Source organism: Lactuca saligna, chromosome 8, assembly GCF_052625555.1.
Source record: "Lactuca saligna cultivar CGN05327 chromosome 8, ASM5262555v1, whole genome shotgun sequence".
Classification (NCBI taxonomy): domain Eukaryota; kingdom Viridiplantae; phylum Streptophyta; class Magnoliopsida; order Asterales; family Asteraceae; genus Lactuca; species Lactuca saligna.
Window position 1 is genome coordinate 28,110,011 of NC_136424.1, and position 8,845 is coordinate 28,118,855.

Consider the following 8,845-nt stretch of genomic DNA (forward strand, 5'->3'; position numbering starts at 1 on the left):
TGTTGAATAGTCTACAAGTTGAAAAGTCAACAAGGAAAAGTCAAGACACACAACTTGTACTTCCTAGCTCTACAAACAACTTGCATACACCAGCCAATTCCTTTCAAAAACACTCAAGTGAAGAAGATATTTGTTTCTCTCATATATGTATACGTGAGTATGTAGTGTGAGTGTGTATGTTCATTTGTAATATTGTAACACTTCTACAAACTACAAACACTCCCAAGAACATCACAAATCTTCATCTTCCTCAAGAACAAAGACAAATCCCTGGAGCTAAATGAAGAACACCAAGATCAAACAAGAAGCCAAGTGAAGAACACCAAGATCAAACAAGAAGCTAAATGAAGAACACCATCAACCATCTTCATCTTCTTCATTGAAACTAAAGGTTTTTCATCTTCACCACCTTTGATCATCACATCATACACCACCAAACACTTTCCTTACATCAAAACACCAAAACACAACCATGAAACAACCCAAAACCTTCTGCATCAAGATCAACCACAAAACCCATCACTATTCATCATCATCTTCATAAGAAACTTCACCACCTTTACCACCTTATATCAACCTCCTTCCAACCTCTAAACAACCTTGAAAACATCCTTAAAACACCATAACACCATTACCCTAGCCAAAACATCACAAACAAAACTTACCTTCAAATCACAAAAATCCCGAAATTGACTCTGACACACACGCCCCGTGTTAAAAACCAAGGCAAAATCAACATGCCCCGTGTTGCCCTCTGATTGCCTTATTCATACTTCTGAACCTCAACACACCCCGTGTTCAGCAAGGCTAAATCAACACGCCCCGTGTCAGCATCAGCATCATGAACACGCCCCGTGTTCAGCAAGGCTAAATCAACACGCCCCGTGTCAGCATCATTCATCAAGAAAACCCTCCAAAACCCTCCTACACGACCCGTGTCACTTGTGCCTTATCTTACACGACCCGTGTGCATGTTTTTACCCAAAAATACCTCAAATACAAATACATAAACCCATGTATTTTGTACCCTTTTGTAAACACTTGTTTTACATAAAATCGAGCTTTAAATGAGCTTTTTGTTACTTATCCAATGCCGGATTGATCTTTGAACAAATATCGACCAGTCGCTCCAAGAGTCCCAATATCGACCAGTCCATTCAAAGAACTAATATCGACCAGTCCATTCAAAGAACAAATATCGACCAGTCGCTCCATGAGTCCAGTTCAGTCAATTTATTGACGAACCTACTTGATATATATTTATATACTTTATTATAGCTTTATGTCATTTAAATATAGTCATTTATATTATTTATAGCTTTATGTCATTTAAATACAGTCATTTATATTATTTATAGCTTTACGTCATTTAAATACAGTCATTTATATTATTTATAGCTTTACGTCATTTAAATACAGTCATTTATATTATTTATAACTTTATGTCATTTAAATACAGTCATTTATTCTTATATATATATATATATATATATATATATATATATATATATATATATATATATATATATATATATATATATATATCTTATATCTTAAACTGATATATCTGTCACACAGTAACTGGTAACCGAACCTTTTGTTGTGGTGATCAGATTGTTATATTTCCAACAAATCGGTATCTGAGCTGATATATAAAAGGAATAATATCCAACAACATATAAAATAAGTAAAAAATACGTTTATATATTTAAAAAACATAAAAATACGTAAATGTATACATATAAAAACATAAAAAATACACAAATACGTAAAAATTGATATAGATATTTAAAAAAAAATATGTTTATGCATCATATAAAATTTTTGACGAAATCTGCAAAAAAGTCCCCTTGTTTTCAAAAAATTAACAATTTGGTTCCATAACCTGCTGAACAGGTTAAAAAAGCTAAAGTGAATAAATTAGCTGGTTTCTTGGGCTTTTGTATTCAAAAGATGAAAAAATCAGGACCTTTTTATTCAAAAAATAAAATTTAGGTCTTTATTAAAAATTTATCCAAAATATCGGGACTTTTATGGAGATATCCCATAACTTATCAACAAGTTTTGGTTTTCCGGTCCGATCCGGGTTAGCTACCTTATTCCGGGTCCGATCCGATCCAAACCCGAAACCCGATTATTGTAAAAAACAAAACCAAAAAACCAATCCATCTGTAACATATTCCGTTCGGTTCGGTTCGGTTCGGTTCGGATATATTCCGTTTTCGTTTTATTTCGGGTGTGCATAGGGTTGTATATAGTGTTGTATGTTGATCTCTGGTTTTAACTAAGAACTCTTCAGATCAAAATTCGCTAAAACCACCCTTTTCTGATATGCCTTCCTGTCAATCGTTAACAGGAAAACCACCGTTACCAAAAAAAAATCCCTAAACTCATCGATAATGGAAGGAACGAATCGACAATATGTTTGGTGGTTTTACGTGGCTTTCATCCTAGATTTGGATTCAATCGTGTGTCTGCATTCCACTTTCTTCTACCCCTGTCTCGATCGAGAGTTTTTTTAAGCCCTAATACAATCGCTTCCGCTTCCGTCGTTCATTGTTGTTTCAGGTTCGTGTTTCCGATCTTTTATAGGGTTTATGTTACCTTACCCATCGCCCTTTCCTGTTTTGTCCTAAATTCAAAGTGCTACTAACCTCCTCAAATTCGCGTGTTTTTTTTCATTGAATCGAGAGTTGGGAGAACAGTTCTATGTTCTTTTTATGTTTTTTGTTGATATTTGTTGAAATCAGCAATTGATTTGATCACAAACTCGAATTCTAGGTTTTGGAGTTGGATGTAAATGCTCTATTTGTTGTGAGGAACAGTTCAATGGACGAGAATTAATCCTGTGTTAGTTGATTTTGCTCATCGACACCTCTCTTTCTCTTTCTTTTCCTGCCATATACGGTGAACTTTTATACTATGAATGATGTTCCATTTGTGTCCCGGTTTTGATATTTCCTTCTATTACTTATACATTAAGTCATTTTCTGATTAAACAAATTGAAACTTGCTTTCAACTATTTAAGTTTGACGTGTTATTAACTTTGGTTGAATTTAATTTTTGGATTAATTGATGCGAGATAAGAAGAAGAATAGTGTCTTTTTGGTTTAAACCATGTTACGTTCAGATTCATAAGTCCTCTTCAATTATTAGGGGAACTACAATTATTTAGAAGGTTCCAACTTCATTATTTAGAAGGTTCCAACTTCACCCTTACACAGGGCTAGATCGCATCATTCTAATATTGATTTAATCTTTCCATAATCTTAATTATAAGATTTCTTATAAGAGTTATACCGGTTTAATCTTTTCAATCAACAAACAAGCTCTATTTTGTTTTATAAACACAAATTTCTGTTATTTTCTTATATCTTGATGTCAAAATGTACAATGACATAATGAACAATGCAAGATAGTAAGGGGTAAATGAATTGTATGCTCTTGCTCAACAACATTGCATTTAATCTTTATGCATTGAATTTGTTAAGCTCTCGCACACAGTTCATTTTACCCTTATATCGATATTGTTAATCCTTTAACATGAAGACAACTATGTAATTAAAGATTGTGGATGGGTACTCCTTTATTTCATTCAGTTTTGATTTGTTTGCTTTTCATTAGTAGCAGGTTGCATCTTAGACAATTCTTCCAGAGTATGTGTGTGTGTTTGTTTCTAACTATGTTTTGTTGCGTATTGTCAAATGCAGCCAGATATTGATATGGTGCTTATATCGACAGAAATGGAAGAATATGGTCTCTTTGGTAGGTATGGATATAAATTTCCTTTTGGTGAAGTGATTTTTCATGGCCATATCTTATTTTAGATGTATACAATTCTGATTGTACATGGACCAGAGACCGAAATAGTAACAAAATACAAACATATGGGTCATATGGATGGAAAAAAATGGGCTACCAATCCAATAACCGTAAAACCACAGGGCCAATTTTTATAATTTATCTAATAACAATATAAGCATTAAAGTGGTTTCATGTTTTTGAAGTTGGAGTTATTTTTTAGCAAATACACATCTAAATCATCTATTTTTGGTGCCCTCAAGGTATATACATAGGGCTATAAACGAACTGAACGTTCGGCGAACCGTTCGTGAACTGTTCGGCGGGAAGTTCGTTTATGTTCGTTTATTTAATAAATGAACGAACATGAACAAAAATTATCGTTCGTTTAGTTAAATGAACGAACATGAACAATAGTCTCGTTCATTCATTTATGTTCGTGAACGTTCGTTTATGATGTTCATTTACGTTCGTTTATGTTCGTTCGTTTAAGTTTATTTATATTCATCTATATTCAATTATTTTTTTTTATTATATTGCTATATTATATGTTCGTTTATGTTCATATATGTTCAATTGTGTTTTTTTATCTTTGTTCGTTTAGCATGTTCACGAACATAAATGAACGAACATGAACAAAGTAATTTGTTAAAAGAACGAACATGAACAAGAAAATATTGTTCGTTTATCCGTTCTTGTGCGTTTGTTGTTCGGCTAACTTAAACGAACGAACATGAACAAGACCTTGTTCGTGTTCGTTTGGTTTGTTTACAGCCCTATATATAAATGCAAGCAATAGCAACATACTTTCATTGGTTTGTTTATTTTAAGCAAAAGTGAAAGTAGAATGCTATAATTGGAATGTTATGGGGAGCACTGGATGGTGGGATTACATCCCTCACAGTGAAAAGAAGTTTGTTGGATTTAACAAGGACGGGAAGCAACTTATGATGCACAGATACTAAATTTTTCAAAGGTAATTAATTATCAATTATCAAATCATTTTCAAAATCTGGTTTATCTAGTGAGAGATCGACAACCTCCAAAAATCCTACATCTTCCATTGAATCAAAAGCATCTCCACCCACATCCCACATCTTTACATCATCATTCGGATTTCTTGACAAAAATCGGAGATTATTGTGGATGTAAATCAAGTGTTGAACACGACTTGTAGTCAACATGTTCCTCTTAAGCGAGTGAATAAATGTATAAGTACTTTGATTACGCTTAGCACAAGAAGAAGAACTAGGTTGTCTAACTAATCTGAAAGCCAAAGTTTGGAGAAAAGGAGTTTGAGCACCAAAGTTAACCCACCAATTCTTGGGTTTCATAATAGCCATTTCTGAAATGCTTGTTAAATCCTCGAAATGACCACTCTTCATTGAAAACATTGCATATTCATCAAGGACTCTACTATGCTCATCATCATTAGGAAGCAACCTTCGAAAATATTTCATCATTTCTTGTGAAATTTCTCCATCCCTATGTGGAGCATATATTGTAGAATCCTCAAGTAACCATGCGCCATTATAATATCTACAACATTCAAAAGTTAAAACATAAGTATATAATAGAAATCAAATGTATAATTTAAAATCATATACCTTTGATTTAAAGAGGGAGTTAAACAATGTAGGGGAGTGTTATTCTTCGCCCATTGAGCCACTAAAATACGATGCACAACATCATAACAACTTATTTGAGATGCTGAATGTTTTTCTTTCTTGTAGATCTCAATTTTCACTTTCTCAATCATCGAATCCGACATCTCATACACCAAATGTAAACATGGCTTGTCGGTGTCACAAACTCTAATCATCTCATATATAGGTCCAGTGAAACCAAGAATATATGTTACTTTATCCTACCATTCATCATTCAAAATATATATTCTTTTACAAAGTTTGCTTTTTAAGTGTCATCTAATCTATAAGAAGACCATTCTTTGTTTATGACCATAGCTTAAAAACCCCTTTTGATAAGTTTCAATCTGTTGAGCATCACAATGATGGAGCAAAGCGAGTGTCGACAACTGAAAGCAGTCTAAGAGGAGTAAATTTTGTGAAATCAAGAGTCTCATGTTATGGTTCATGATAAAATATTTTATTGCAAGCGCATATTCGTGAGCTTTTTTTGTCCAGGTGCATTGTTCATATGTTAGTTCATTTGTTTCCATATTCCTTGGTGAATAAATGTTCTTCAAAGCAAGATTAAGCGTATGGATAACACATGATGTCTAATAGACCCGAGGAAACTAACTCTCTATAATCTCTCTAGCCACCTTACAATTTGTTGCATTGTCAGTAATGATTTGCACAACATTTTGATGACCAATTTCATTGATGATTTCTTTCATCAATTCAACAATATAAAATCTATTTTACTTCCCCAAAACAATTCATTGATGACCAATTTCATTGGGGAAGTAAAAGATAGATTTTATATTGCTGAATTGATGAAAGAAGTTATCAATGAAATTGGTCATCAAAATGTTGTGCAAATCATTACCGACAATGCAACAAATTGTAAGGCTGCTAGAGAGAATATAGAGAGTCAGTTTCCTCACATCTATCGGACACCGTGTGTTGTTCATATGCTTACTTTTGCTTTGAAGAATATTTGTTCACTAAGGAATATGGAAATAAATGAACTAACATATGAACAATACACCTGGATAAAAGTTCACGATGATGCGCTTGTAATAAAAAATTTCATCATGAACTCTAACATAAGACTTTCGATTTTCACCTAACTATAGTCCTCTTAGACTGCTTTCAGTTGTCGACACTCGTTTGCCTCCATCATTGTGATGTTCAAGAGATTAAAACTTATCAAAAGGGGTTTTCAAGTTATGGTCATAAGAGAAGAATGGTCTTCTTATAGATTACATGACATTGAAATAACAAACTTTGTGAAAGAATATATTTTAAATGATCAATGGTGGGACAAAGTAGCATATATATTCTTAGTCTCACTGGACTTATATATATATATATATATATATATATATATATATATATATATATATATATATATAAGATGATTAGAGTTTATGACACCGAAAATCCATGTTTACACTTGGTGTACGAGATGTGGGATTCGATGATTGAGCAAATGAAGATTGAGATCTACAAGAAAGAAAAACCTCTGGCATTTCAAATAAGTTGCTTTTATTATGTTGTGCATCGTATTTTAGTGGTTTGATGGGCGGAGAATAACACTTCTCTACATTTTTAGCCCACTCTTTAAATCACATGTATATGATTTTAAATTATACACTTGATTTCTATTACTTGAGGATTCTACAAGATGTGCTCCACATTAGGATGGAGAAATTTCACAAGAAATGATGAAATGTTTTCGAAGGTTGTTTCCTAATGATAATGAGCATAGTAGAGTCCTTGATGAATATGCAATGTTTTCAATGAAGAGTGGTCATTTTGAGGATTTAACAAACATTTCAGAGATGGCTACTACGGAACCCAAGAATTGATGGGTTAATTTTGGTGCTCAAACTCCTTTTCTCCAGACTTTGATTTTTAGATTAGTTGGACAACCTAGTTCTTCTTCTTGTGTTGAGCGTAATTGGAGTACTTATGCATTTATTCACTCGCTTAAAAGGAACAAGTTGACTACAAGTCGTGCTCAAGACTTGGTTTACATCCACAATATTCTCCGACTTTTGTCAAAGAATCCGAATGATGATTTAAGGATATGGGATGTGGGTGGAGATGTTTTTGATTCAATGGAAGATGTAGGATTTTTGGAGGTTGTCGGTCTCTCATTAGATAAACTAGATTTTGAAAATGATTTAATTATTGATAATCAATTACCTTTGAAAAATTTAGTATTTTTGGAGTTTACACCTTACATCAATATATATCTATTTTGGAATTCCTTATATATATATATATATATATATATATATATATATATATATATATATATATATATATATATATCCGTATTGGTATCTTGAATTTTTGAGTTTTGTTGTTTCCCATTTCCGTTGCCATATTCATTTCCGTGCAACTTAGGAAGCAACTTGCAAGTACATTTATGGGGGACATATTGCTGCTTACATGATGTTGAAGTTTATAATGATATTGAAGAGAAATGAAATGAAATGCGGTGAATTATTTTATGTTTGTTTGATTGAATGCATGCTTTGATAGAAGATGAACAAAAGACACATTTTTCTAAATACATAATCAGACAATATTGAAGAGGTTTACAAAAAGATGTATGCAATTATTCGTGTTCATCCAACCCCAAAGAAATCTGATAGACTCCAAATGAGCATAAGAGGTAACATTTATTTCTTTTTTGCTTATTTAGGGTTTTAAGGTTTACATGAAGTTGGATAATTGAAAACATTTTGATTATCATCTTATTGGTTGTGTGTATATTGTTTCAGATTCAATCTAGATACAATATGAAGAAGTTTGCTTTGAATGTTGTTGAAGCTGGCATTTGTTTGTCAAATAGAAAGCACCCATATCACTCAAAATTTGTGTAGATAACCATACTGCTCTTATGTCTAAAAAGATAGTAAATAAAATTTCCTTTTTTAAATTGTTTCTTTTCGGCTGCCCACATGGAGCTTGGGTTCACCCCCTAGTTTTACATATTTATGAGTCCATATGTAATAACTAACTTCTCACTATGTAATACCTAAACATATATGGTCGAATATTGTGACTATAATATAAGATAATTATCGGAAAAAGTCAATGTACTTTTAAAATCGGTTCTTTGCGGTTATGTAACTGCAAAACCAGAACGAAATCGGAACATACACTACTTATCGGTTCGGTTTTCGGTTTGTCAATACCCAAATCTGCATTTCGTTTATTCGATTCCGATTTGGTTTGGTCCGATTTCAAAACAGATCTCATCTATAGTCGCATCAAATGAAAACAATTTTATATATTTATAATATTCGTAGTCCTTACGGCCTTTTTTGTGAAACGTTTTCCCTACACTTCGTTTGTTTTCCATGGCCATGAATATTAATTTAAATAGCAATGGCATTAAGGC

The 8,845-nt window shown here is 32.7% G+C and overlaps 1 long non-coding RNA gene across 7 annotated transcripts; it reads left to right on the forward strand.

The window, feature by feature from the left end:
- Positions 1-2,275: 2,275 nt before the first annotated feature.
- LOC145010720 (uncharacterized) lies at positions 2,276-8,552 on the forward strand. Of its 7 annotated transcripts, XR_013663884.1 has the most exons (6): positions 2,276-2,568; positions 2,782-2,850; positions 3,712-3,770; positions 4,545-4,778; positions 7,843-8,113; positions 8,223-8,552. It is a non-coding gene; the product is annotated as an uncharacterized LOC145010720 (long non-coding RNA). The 7 variants fall into 7 exon arrangements; XR_013663881.1 differs by having other exon boundaries at positions 2,782-2,907; positions 3,712-4,778; XR_013663880.1 differs by having other exon boundaries at positions 3,712-4,778.
- Positions 8,553-8,845: the final 293 nt, after the last annotated feature.